Source organism: Sciurus carolinensis (genome assembly GCF_902686445.1).
Source record: "Sciurus carolinensis chromosome 14 unlocalized genomic scaffold, mSciCar1.2 SUPER_4_x, whole genome shotgun sequence".
NCBI classification, from domain to species: Eukaryota; Metazoa; Chordata; class Mammalia; order Rodentia; family Sciuridae; genus Sciurus; species Sciurus carolinensis.
Window position 1 is genome coordinate 5,042,616 of NW_025920103.1, and position 11,997 is coordinate 5,054,612.

The following is an 11,997-nucleotide window of genomic DNA, read 5'->3' on the forward strand; positions in this document are numbered from 1 at the left end:
ATTACAGAGATACAGCCACATCAATGTTCATAGCTGCTCAGTTCACAATAGCCAGATTGTGGAACCAACCTAGATGTCCTTCAATTGATGAATGGATAAAGAAACTGTGGTATACATATACAATGGAATATTACTCAGCCATAAAGAATGATAAAATTATGGCATTTGCAGGCAAATGGATGAAATTGGAGAATATCATGCTAAGTGAGATAAGCCGATCTCAGAAAACCAAAGGACGAATGATAGCGCCAATAAGTGGATGATGACACATAATGGGGGGTGGGAGGGGTTAGTGTTAGGGTTAGAGTTAGGATTAGGGATGGGGGCAAGAATGGAGGAAGGAAGGACTGTATAGAGGGAAAAGAGGGGTTGGAGGGGTGGGGGGAAGGGAAAAAATTACAGAATGAATCAAACAACATTACCCTGTGTAAATTTATGATCACACAAATGGTATGCCTTTACACCATGTACAAACAGAGAAACAACATGTATCCCATTTGTTTACAATAAAAAAAAATCCCAATGATGTACCTTACAGAAATAGAGCAAGCAATTATGAAATTCATCTGGAAGAATAAAAAACCCAGAATAGCTAAAGCAATCCTTGGAAGAAAGAGTGAAACAGGGGGTATCACAATTCCAGATCTTCAACTCTACTACAAAGGAATAGTAACAAAAACGGCATGGTACTGGTACCAAAATAGAAAAGTGGATCAATGGTACAGAATAGAGGACACGGACACAAACCCAAATAAATACAATTTTCTCATACTAGTCAAAGGGGTCAAAAATATGCAATGGAGAAAAGATAGCCTCTTCAACAAATGGTCCTGGGAGAACTGGAAATCCATATGCAACAGAACGAAACTAAACCCATATATCTCACCGTGCACGAAACTAAACTCACAATTGATTAAGGACCTCGGAATCAGACCAGACACCTTGCATCTTATAGAAGAAAAAGTAGGTCCAGAACTTCAACATGTCAGCTTAGGACCAGACTTCCTCAACAGGACTCCCATTGCACAAGAAATAAAAGCAAGAATGAATAAATGGGATAGATTCAAACTAAAAAGCTTTCTCTCAGCAAAGGAAACTATCAGCAATGTAAAGAAAGAGCCTACAGAGTGGGAGAAAATCTTCGCCAATCATACTTCAGATAGAGCACTAATCTCCAGAATCTATTAAGAACTCAAAATCTCTACACCAAGAATGCAAATAATCCAATTGACAAATGGGCTAAGGAAATGAATAGACACTTCACAGAAGAAGATCTACAAGCAATCAACAAACATATGGAAAAATGTTCAACATCTCTAGTAATAAGAGAAATGCAAATCAAAACCACCCTAAGATTCCATCTCACCCCAATTAGAATGGCGATTATCAAGAATACAAGCAACAACAGGTGTTGGTGAGGATGTGGGGAGAAAGGGACACTCATACATTGCTGGTGGGGCTGCAAATTAGTGCAGTCACTCTGGAAAGCAGTGTGGAGACTCCTTAGAAAACTTGGAATGGAACCACCATTTGACCCAGCTATCCCACTCCTTGGCCTATACCCAAAGGACTTAAAATCAGCATATTACAGAGATACAGCCACATCAATGTTCATAGCTGCTCAGTTCACAATAGCCAGATTGTGGAACCAACCTAGATGTCCTTCAATTGATGAATGGATAAAGAAACTGTGGTATATATATACAATGGAATATTACTCAGCCATAAAGAATGATAAAATTATGGCATTTGCAGGCAAATGGATGAAATTGGAGAATATCATGCTAAGTGAGATAAGCCGATCTCAAAAAACCAAAGGAAGAATGATATCGCTAATAAGTGGATGATGACACATAATGGGGCGTGGTAGGGGTTAGTGTTAGGGTTAGAGTTAGGATTAGGGATGGGGGCAAGAATGGGGGAAGGAAGGACTGTATAGAGGAAAAATAGGAGTGGGAGGGGTGGGGGGAAGGGAAAAATTACAGAATGAATCAAACAACATTACCCTCTGGAAATGTATGATTACACAAATGGTATGCCTTTACGCCATGTACAAACAGTGAAACAACATGTATCCTATTTGTTTACAATAAAAATAAATAAATAAATGAAACAAGAAAGTAGCATTTATCTTTAAATAAGAAAGTCAAAAGGTGGTGCCACAAGTTGTGTTAAAAAAATTTAGTTTGAGCAGCTGCTGAAGTATAGTAGTAATTAAAAAACTTGGTTTGGAACTTGCTGACTTTGCACTGATTCTGAGATATTCAAGTACACACATCTACTAGGTAGCTAGATAAAGAAGTTAAGATCAGATAAAGATGTCTAGACTGAGATACAGAGTAGTAGCCATCACTATAAATAAAACCAAAAGCTGGTTAAGAGATCATAAAGTCATACAAAGTACTCTTTGTGTCCCCATTATTCATATGCTGAAATCATTACCCCCAATGTGATAGTATTAAGAGATTTGGCCTTTGGGAAGGTACTGGGGCTAGGGCCCTCATGGGTGGGACTAGTGACCTTATAAAAAGGAATCCTGTGTTAGGTACATGGGCACATGTCTGTAATCCAAAACTTGGGAGGTTAAGGGTCAAAGACTGCAAGTTTGAGGTCAGCCTGGCAGTTTAGGAAGACCCTGCCTCAACATAAAATAAAAAGGATTGGGGATGACTTTCAGTAATGGAGCAATTGCCTAGTGTGTGAGAGAACCTGGTTGAATCTCCAGTACAGGTGGGGTGGCAAGGAAGAACCCCAAGAACTATTACATTCTCTTTCTGATGCATGAGAATATAATAGGATGACAGTTTGTAAACCAGATGAGTACCCACACTAGAACCTGACCATGTGTGCATTATGATCTCAGACTTTCAACCTCTATAACTGTAAATATCTATGCTTTTCATTAGCCATTTGGTCTATGATTTGTACTACAGCAACCTGAACTAAGTCAAGCTCTGTGAGAAAAGAAACAAACAAAGGATGGGGTCTGATGTTAATACTGCCAATTGAAAATGGTGAAAGCTAACCCCAAGAAGAGATCTAAAAAACAAAAGTAAAAACATGACCTTTAAGAGATGGACCAGGAGTGTGAAGAGTCATAAACTCTAAGGTTAGAGAGATTTTTGAGAAAAAGGAAACAGCCAACTGTACCAAATACAAAAAGAATAGCAACACTTCACAATACAAGGTAGGAAAGGAGGTAAGAATAAATGAGCAATACATTTATACTTGGTAGACCTGGAAGCTAAAGCATTCACATCTTAAAGCTCCTATCTTCTCTGTGAAGTAGGAAGTAAGATCTCATAGAACTGTGTATACTGAAGAGTCAAAGAAAATGCAAAGCATTTGAAAATCAGTAGCAGAGACATTAAACACAAAAAACTGTAACAGAATTTCTGGTATCTGTAAGAGTGGAGTACTATTAGAAATATGCACTTTAGTCATAAATCCATTCTTTTTTATGGCTAATATTCCATGGTGTATATATACATTTTCTTTATCCATTCATTTGTTGAAGGGCACCTAGGTTGGTTCCATAGCTTAATTAGCTATTGTGAATTGAGCTGCTCAAACCATTGATGTGACTACATCACTGTAGTGTACCGATTTTAAGTCCTTTGGGTATACACCAAGAAGTGGGATAACTGAGTCAAATGGTGGTTCCACTCCAAGTTGAGGAGTCTCCATATTGCTTTCCAGAATGGTTGCAACAATTTGCAGTCTCACCAGCAATGTATGAGTGTACATTTTCCACCTCATCCTCACCAACATTTTTCATTACTTTTGTTCTTGATAATTGCCATTCTGACTGGAATTAGATGGAATTTCAGTGTAGTTTTAATTTTCATTTCTTTAACTTCTAGAGAAGTTGAAACTTTTTTCATGTATTTGTTGACTTTATGACTTTTGCCAGTAAATGGATGGTTCTGGAGACTATTGTGCTAAGTGAAATAAGCCAACTCCACAAAACCAAGGGCAAAATTTTGTCTCTGATATGCAGATACTAGCACAAAATAAGGGTCAGGAGGGAAAAATAGAACTTCAGTGGATAAGATAAAGGAGAATGAAGAAAAAGTAGGGGAGATGGGAATAGGAAAGACAGTAGAATGAATTGGACATAACTTTTGTATGCTCATATAGGAACACAACCAGTGTAATTCCACATCAAGTAAAACCACAAGAATGGGAAGTTATACTCCATGTATGCATATTTCATAATACACTCTACTGTCATGAATATCTAAAAAAAGAATTTAAAAATTTATAAGGAAATATGCTCTTAACAGTGAACTATAATCAGTTTCACCTTTGTAATTCTTTATCTGAACCATTTTAAAGTTGAAGACAATGATATTTCATAATGATGAAGTGATAAACACTTTATCATTTGTCATAAAATGGGAATATTAACATTAATTAAATTAAAATTAATTATTATTTGACATATTGATTATAATTTGATCATTTCAAATAATTTGATACTTTATGGTATATTTTGATTCCCCAGTTTAACAAAAATTAGGACAAAAATTATCTTATAGTTTCTTACCTAGAATTTAGATAAATTTCATGCATTGCATTTGGTTCTTAAATCTCTTTAATCTCTTCTAATCTATAATAGTTTCCTAGTCTTGGATTTTCTTTGTTCTTGATTTTTTCCCCCTTTTACAGAACTAGGGATTGAATCCAGGGGATCTCTAAAATGCTACATCCCCAGCCTTCTTTATTTATTTTTATTTTTTAATTATTTTTTATTTAGCTTTTAATTTTTTGCAGACTGCATTTTGATTCATTGTACACAAATGGGGTACATAATTTCATTTCTATGGTTGTATACAATGCAGATTCATACCATTCGTGTAATCATACATGTACATAGGACAATGATGTCTGTCTCATTCCACCATTTTTCATACCCCCTCCCTCTCATTTTCTTCTACATATTCTAAAGTTCCCCCAAAGACAGTGTCTCTCTAAATTACCAAAACTGGCCTTGAATTTGCAATTCTCTTGCCTCAGCCTCTGGAGTAGCTGCAATTACAGGCATGTGCCCCAAATCCAGTGAGACTGAATTCTGGAGAGTTAGAGTCATTCATTGTGCAGAATGACCCATATCCTGGATTTGACTGTTTCCTTGTGGTTACACTCAGGTTAAGCAATTTTTGCCCTAAATACTACATAGAGGTATATCACATGAGGATCTACATAATTGTGGAATTGTACTCCTGTTGGTGATGCTAAATTTGATAGCCTGGTTAATTAGGAGAGTACCACATTTTTTGTTGTAAAAGTACACTTTTCCCTTTGTAAGGAATAAGAGGTCTATGTGATGCTATTATGAAACCATGAAACTGTCTTGTTCCCCAAGTGGTTTGCATCCAGTAAAAATTTTAGCAACTATTGATAGTTCTGACCTAAAGTAATTATTACATTGGTGGCTGCAAAATGGTCATTTAAAAAAATCTATCAGACACAAAGCCAATGGGCGGATCTGGGGCTGCCAGCAGGAAGGCGCTAGAGACCCTATGATGGGTCGGTGTCGGAGTGCAACGCAACCATGAGATGGCCTTCCAAGGCATGCTTCAGAAACTGGACATCAAAAACGAAGATGATGTCAAATCTTTGTCTCGAGTGATGGTCCATGTTTTCAGTGATGGAGTAACAAATTGGGGCAGGATTGTGACTCTAATTTCTTTTGGTGCCTTTGTGGCCAAACACTTGAAGAGCATAAACCAAGAAAGCTGTATCGAACCTTTAGCAGAAAGTATCACAGATGTTCTCGTAAGGACAAAATGGGACTGGCTGGTCAAACAAAGAGGCTGGGATGGGTTTGTGGAGTTTTTCCATGTAGAGGTCCTAGAAGGCGGCATCAGAAATGTGCTGCTGGCTTTTGCAGGTGTTGCTGGAGTAGGAGCTGGTTTGGCATATCTAATAAGATAGCCTTGTAAGTGCAATAGTTGACTCTTAACCAACTCCAGCCACCAAAACTTCTGTGAAATCAAATGTATTTATGAAGTTGGACTTCAAGCTGCCCAGGCTGTAACCTCCAAGAGTTTCACTCTAGAAACCTAGCCAGAAAGCAAGTGGCAAGAGGATTATGTCTAACAAGAATAAATACATGGGAAAAGTAGTCCCCCTTGAAGAGTTCACTGTATGAAAGAAGCAAAGTTCACTTTCAGCACCAAGCAAACTGGGAGGCCATGGAGGAGGACTGTTAGATTTAGTGAAGATAAAAATGGAAAAACTTAAATTTCCTTGTCTAGAACCAGAAGAGTGGCCAGTAGCCAGGCTAGTCATAGAATTCATTAAATATGCCCACCGAATTCATTAATTTCCTATAGTGTTAAAGAGAAGCACTAACAATGCCAGTGACCTATAAGAAATGATTTAAGCTCCAAGTAATTGAGCTATGACTAGAAGCCTCAGTACTGTGCAAAAGTGAAGGGAATCTTTTCCTCTCTAATTAGCTTTCCCAGGTATACTTCTTGATAGAAGATCCAAGTGTTCAGGACTTTTTTACCTGTTCTACTTTGGCTTGGTTTGAATGATTCTTAGTTTATTCGCATAGTAATGGCCAAGAGTACTTAAAGGCTCAGCTAGTTACAAATATGAATTATCTCATTTTTTTAAGACAGAAACATCTTGTAAATGTATTTGCCTGTAAAAACGTATATTTTTACAGAGAAAATATTTCTGTGAACATAAAAGGAGAAAAGTCTTGAATTTAAACTTTGAAATCTACAACTTCTTCAGTTAGGAATCTATTTCTTCATAGCTTTTCTATTCTAAACTTTCTCCTGGTCAGTTCTAGAATATTTACAGAATCAACTGTGAGTGTGTGCAACCTGGTTGTAGTGGGACAAATCTGATTCATAACTATGCAGGCTTTAATTTTCCAATCTGGTATTGGTAAGTATTCCCTAGATAGTTTGTTTTTTTTTTTAAACCTGGGATTGAAAAGTTGTGGAATGAACATTAATCCTTTAATTTGGTTATATGTATATTTTCAATAATTGAGTCAAAGTGGAGTTCTAAGTTTTTTTTTGTTTGTTTTTGTTTTTGTTTTTGCAGGGGTGGGGGTAAGCTAGTGACTTAAAAATAATGGGCTCTGATTAGACAACTACTCAATTAAGTTCCTTCCATTTGACCTAATTTAACTGGTGAAATTTAAACTGAGTGAATGAGCTCATCTATAAAGCTTTTACTGAAGGATTTTCAGCTGTTCCAAGTGGGACTTATTAGCATTGTTTACAAAAAGATAACATCAGGTGGATGAGAGACATTTGATCCCTTGTTTGCTTAATAAGTTGTAAAATGATGGCTTGGAAAAGCAGGCTAGAGTCTAACTATGGTGCTATTATGGGGCTTGCTTGTTAAACACAGGTTTAAGCCTCATATATCAGTAAAAGAAATACTTATTGTTTTTTTATTAAAAAATCTATCATTCTTTCTCTATATATTAATTAGCACTATCTCTAAAGAGTTTTACTCCCCCATCTCATCTCTTTCTTTCCATATCTTTCTCCCTCCCTCTCTTTCTTCCCACCCCTCATCACTAGGCACTTGTGAATTTTTTTAAATTAAGTACATTGCAAGGTGTTACTGTCATTATTTCTTATATTCCAAGTGTTCCATATCACACTAGTGGGACTCTTGTAGTTTGCTCCTTTTGACATGACCTACTAGTCTTTAATAATGTCTTGCTATTGAGTTTACCAAGGATCATCCTATGCAAGTTCAATTTATATATTTCCTGTTCTAGATCTGAAATCAGGCATTTCTCAAAGGAGATCTGGTTACTTTTAGTGGAGAATCGCATTTCAAAATCAAGGTCTAGGCACCAGGTATATTTATTTCTACTTCTAAGCATGTCTTTCAGTGAGGAAGGCTAAGAATGCACATGCAAGCATGTACACACATGTATGTTTGTGGTCATTCTGCTACTTCAAATTCATATATGACATCATTGGGGAGTCTTCAACTTCCTTTGTTACATACTTGTTTCTGATGCTGGACTGGAACTTCTGAGGTGGGACCATAACAAGTCAGATTCACTGCTTTGGACTCTAAACCCAGCTTCCATGATGTAGGGTCCTGCAGGAAAATATGGTGCCCTTCACCACAGAGTTAAATGTGTGTCCCATTGAAATGGTTGCAGTTCTCACCCTCAGTTCTGGCTTACAGGGGAAAGTCAAGAAACATCTCTGAGTTACCCTCTTAACTGCATTTCTTATCAACTTTGGTGAAGGGAGTTTTCTCTTGGTCATTCCAGGGAGTATATTTAAAGAATGACTGAGTAGGTCTTACATGAAGGAAGAGAATTTTGGGACACTGTGCAGTTTAGCTAATTCTTCATGGTACACTACAGTTAGAAAACTACACTCAAAGAAATTGAGGGCCTGGGGATAGAGTGCAGTGAAGGAGCACATGCCTGGCATGTATGAGGCTCTGAGTTCAATTCCCAGTGTCACACACATTTTAAAAACAAGATACTTGATTTAATCATTTTCTCTGTGCAATTATGCTTTCAATTTGATATAAAATTAGGTTCATTTGTTTAGGTTTTTAAACTTATTTACTTATCTCACAAATTTGAAATTCTTAATGTATTTCTTTCATAAATTATTATAGTTTAGATATTAGGTATCCCCCAAAAGTTCATGCATGAGACAATGCAAAAACATTCGGAGGTGAAATGATTGGGTTATGAAAATCTTAACTCAAACAGTGAATTAACCCCCTCGTGGGGATTAAGTGAGTGGCAATTGAAGGCAGGTAGGGTAAGACTGAAGGAGGTAATGGGGGTGTGACTTTTGAGGATATATTTTGTATCTGGAGTCTCTCTGCTTTCTGATCATCATATGAGCCTCTTCCCTCCATCACACACTCCATGATGTTCTGCCTCACTTCAAACCCCGAGGAATGGAGCCAGGTGTCTATGAGTTGAGAGCTCTGAAACTGTGATCCCCCAAATAAACTTTTCCTGTTCTAAAATTGTTCTTGTCAGGTCTTTTAGTCACAGAATTGAAAAAGCTGACTAAAACAGAAATATATTAAAATATAGACTCAGAAGTTTCACTTCCATTCTCCGATGCTCCACTCAGTTTTTACCTATTCCTTTCATTCTATTAAATACACACACACACACACACACACACACACACACACACACTCCTTCCCATTACCCATGGGGACACATTGCAAGAATTCCAGTGAATGTCTGAAATTGTGGATAGTAACAAACTTTATTCTATTTTTTCCTTAATATACTTACCTATGATAAAGTTTAATATAAAAATTAGGCATAGCAGATTAATAAAACTAATAATAAAATAGAATGATTATAACAATACACTGAAGTTAATTTGCCATCCTTACTATTCTTGTGCTTTAGGGGCATTATTAAGTAAAATCAGGGTTACTAGAGCACAAGCACTGCAATTCTATGACAGTTAATCTGATAACTACAATAGCTACTAAGTGACTAACAGGCAGGCAGCATATATGGTGTGGATGGGTTGGACAAAAAGATGATTCACATCCCAGGGGGATGGAGTCAGATTGTGCATGATTTCATCACTTCACTCAATGGCATGTAATTTAGAATTTACAAATTGTTTATTTCTGTAATTTTCCATTAGCTATTTTCAGACCATGGATGACCACAGATAACTGAAACAAGAGGGAGAAAAGCTGCAGAGGGGAATCTCCTCTAATACTATGTATAGTTTCCCCCCTATTTTTTCCAAAAGGTAACATACAGTATATAGCTTACTGTACCTTACAATATAAGCAAACGTTAAAGAAACTAACAATAAAAAATAACAAGTTCACAAAGAATATTTCAAAGAATTCTATCTTATTAACATACTCAAGGGTAGTATAAGCAAGATGTCATAAGAAAATAACATTCTGATATAAAAATTCTTTGTTAAAAGTTAGGAATATAATATCCTAATAAATTTCACCAATCTAGAAGCAAAGTCCTCCATGGGAAAAAGTTAGGAAGTCTGGAAAATTGAGATGACAGATGAATGTACTATATTACTGAGATACCCATTGCTAAAGTATTTAACAAGAATCTAGAATTCCACAGAGATAATTACAAGGGTTTCTCAATGAGAAATTGGTTCTGAATCAACTCTATAGTTCTATTTTCTATTCACACTTAAATAGATTTAGAGAGTAACTATTAAACAATATGGAATTTTTTTCATAATGATAACCTTGATTCAGAAAGTATTGATTTGTGATCAGTTACACATCAGTGAACCTGGTTGTAACTCTAGAAGCCTCTGGGAGGATGCTTGTTTCTCAATAGTTGACCATTATCGATGTGGGATCAGACTTGGCTAGGTAGGTCTGGCCTACTGACGGGATTATCTAGTGTCTATTAGAATGTAGGATAAAGATAGAAATGCTTGTTTAAAATAAACATCTCCAGGGGAGAAAGGGTCAGACACAGAAGCAATGCTCTTAACAATGTTTCAGTCATCAATTAGAGCAATGGTTCTGAGTTGTTCTTTTAATCTAGATTTTGTTCTCCAGTTTTCCGTAAATACACAACTACCTTAGGGGAAAACGGTATTGTGAGCAAAACCTAAAAGCATCATGCTTACTAAAATGTCTGTAAGAACTTAGAATGCAAGATGACACTATCTCGATGCTCAGATGGCCCACACCACAACAAAAGGGAGGTGTTCTCTGTTTCTGCGTAGACTGCAATCTGGCTTGGCTCATCACAGGTTCCAGGAACACTGTTTGGGATGGAAAGTTTCAGTGTGTCGACATTGCCTATGGCAGCACTGTGATTTAGGGCAAAGTATTCAGGAGTAGACAGGCTATGTCCAACAAAAAGGACCTACATTTATTTTTGCATGCAGTGGAAGCTTCAGAAACTGAAATATGAAGGTAAAGCCTTGCTCATATGCATACTGAGATATATCAGTGATTTCAGGTAATGAAGGGTAAGAATTTGATTGGGTATAGAATCTTGGGAGCAGAGGAGAGTGAGTAGTTAGTTCTGCAGAGTAGTCAGTTCCTCATTCTAAACAAGACCTGTGGTGTTTTTAAAACATGTCTGAAAATTATTTGGCACTTCTTTCATCAAAAGGTGGAATCTATATCCCCTCACTGTGAATTTGAACCAACTTAGGGACTTATTTGTATCCAACAAAATGCAGCAGAAGTGATGTAGACTGGATCATAAAATGAATATAGCTTTCACTTTGCTTTCTGGAATACTAGCATTTGAAGTTTTTAGCTGCCTTGTAAGAAGTCTGACAACCCCAAGGCACACAAGCTAGGAAGAAGCTAGCATGAAGAGAGTATTTTTAGGAATTATGGCTGAAAGCCCCAGCTTAGATCCCAGTATTGACTACCAGTCATGTTAATAAATATATATCAGAGTATTCCAGTCTCCAGTCACCAAGACACCCCAGGCATTCAGCTTTCTCAGTTGAGACATCATGGAACTCAGATCAGCCATCTTTGCTATGCCTTGTCTAAACTCTCATTGAGAGAGTAATTTTACAATTTGCAAACGGCAGAACTATAATGTTTGATGCTCACAATGATAGGTAGGTTGGGTTGACATCACCTTCATTCTGTATACTAAAAAACAAAACAAAAAACAAACAGGAATGTATAGCTTACCAGTTTTGAGATTATATAGCCAAGATGCGACATGCTGACATTACAGTCTTGATCTTTGGACTCCAGAGTTTATGCTTCTCTTGTTGTCTCTCATATGGATACTATAGGACCTTAGAATGGCCTAAGAAAATAAGATACATCCAGAATTTGAAGACAAGTTCATAAAATATTGAATAAAATAAAATTATTATTGAATGACTATGACCACTCATCTCTTGCAGAAGAAATCATAAAAGACACTTGTTCTATAGATTGATGCTGATACATAAAGTTATCATTTAAAATTGAATCAATGAGAAAAATCTTAGAAATTTTAAAGTTATAAGAAATATAACAATGATA

The 11,997-nt window shown here is 36.6% G+C and overlaps 1 pseudogene; it reads left to right on the forward strand.

Annotated features, from left to right (window-relative positions):
* The window catches only part of LOC124973082 (induced myeloid leukemia cell differentiation protein Mcl-1 homolog), a 36,383-nt pseudogene extending 29,945 nt beyond the window's left edge, over nucleotides 1-6,438 (forward strand).
* The last annotated feature ends 5,559 nt before the right edge of the window (nucleotides 6,439-11,997 follow it).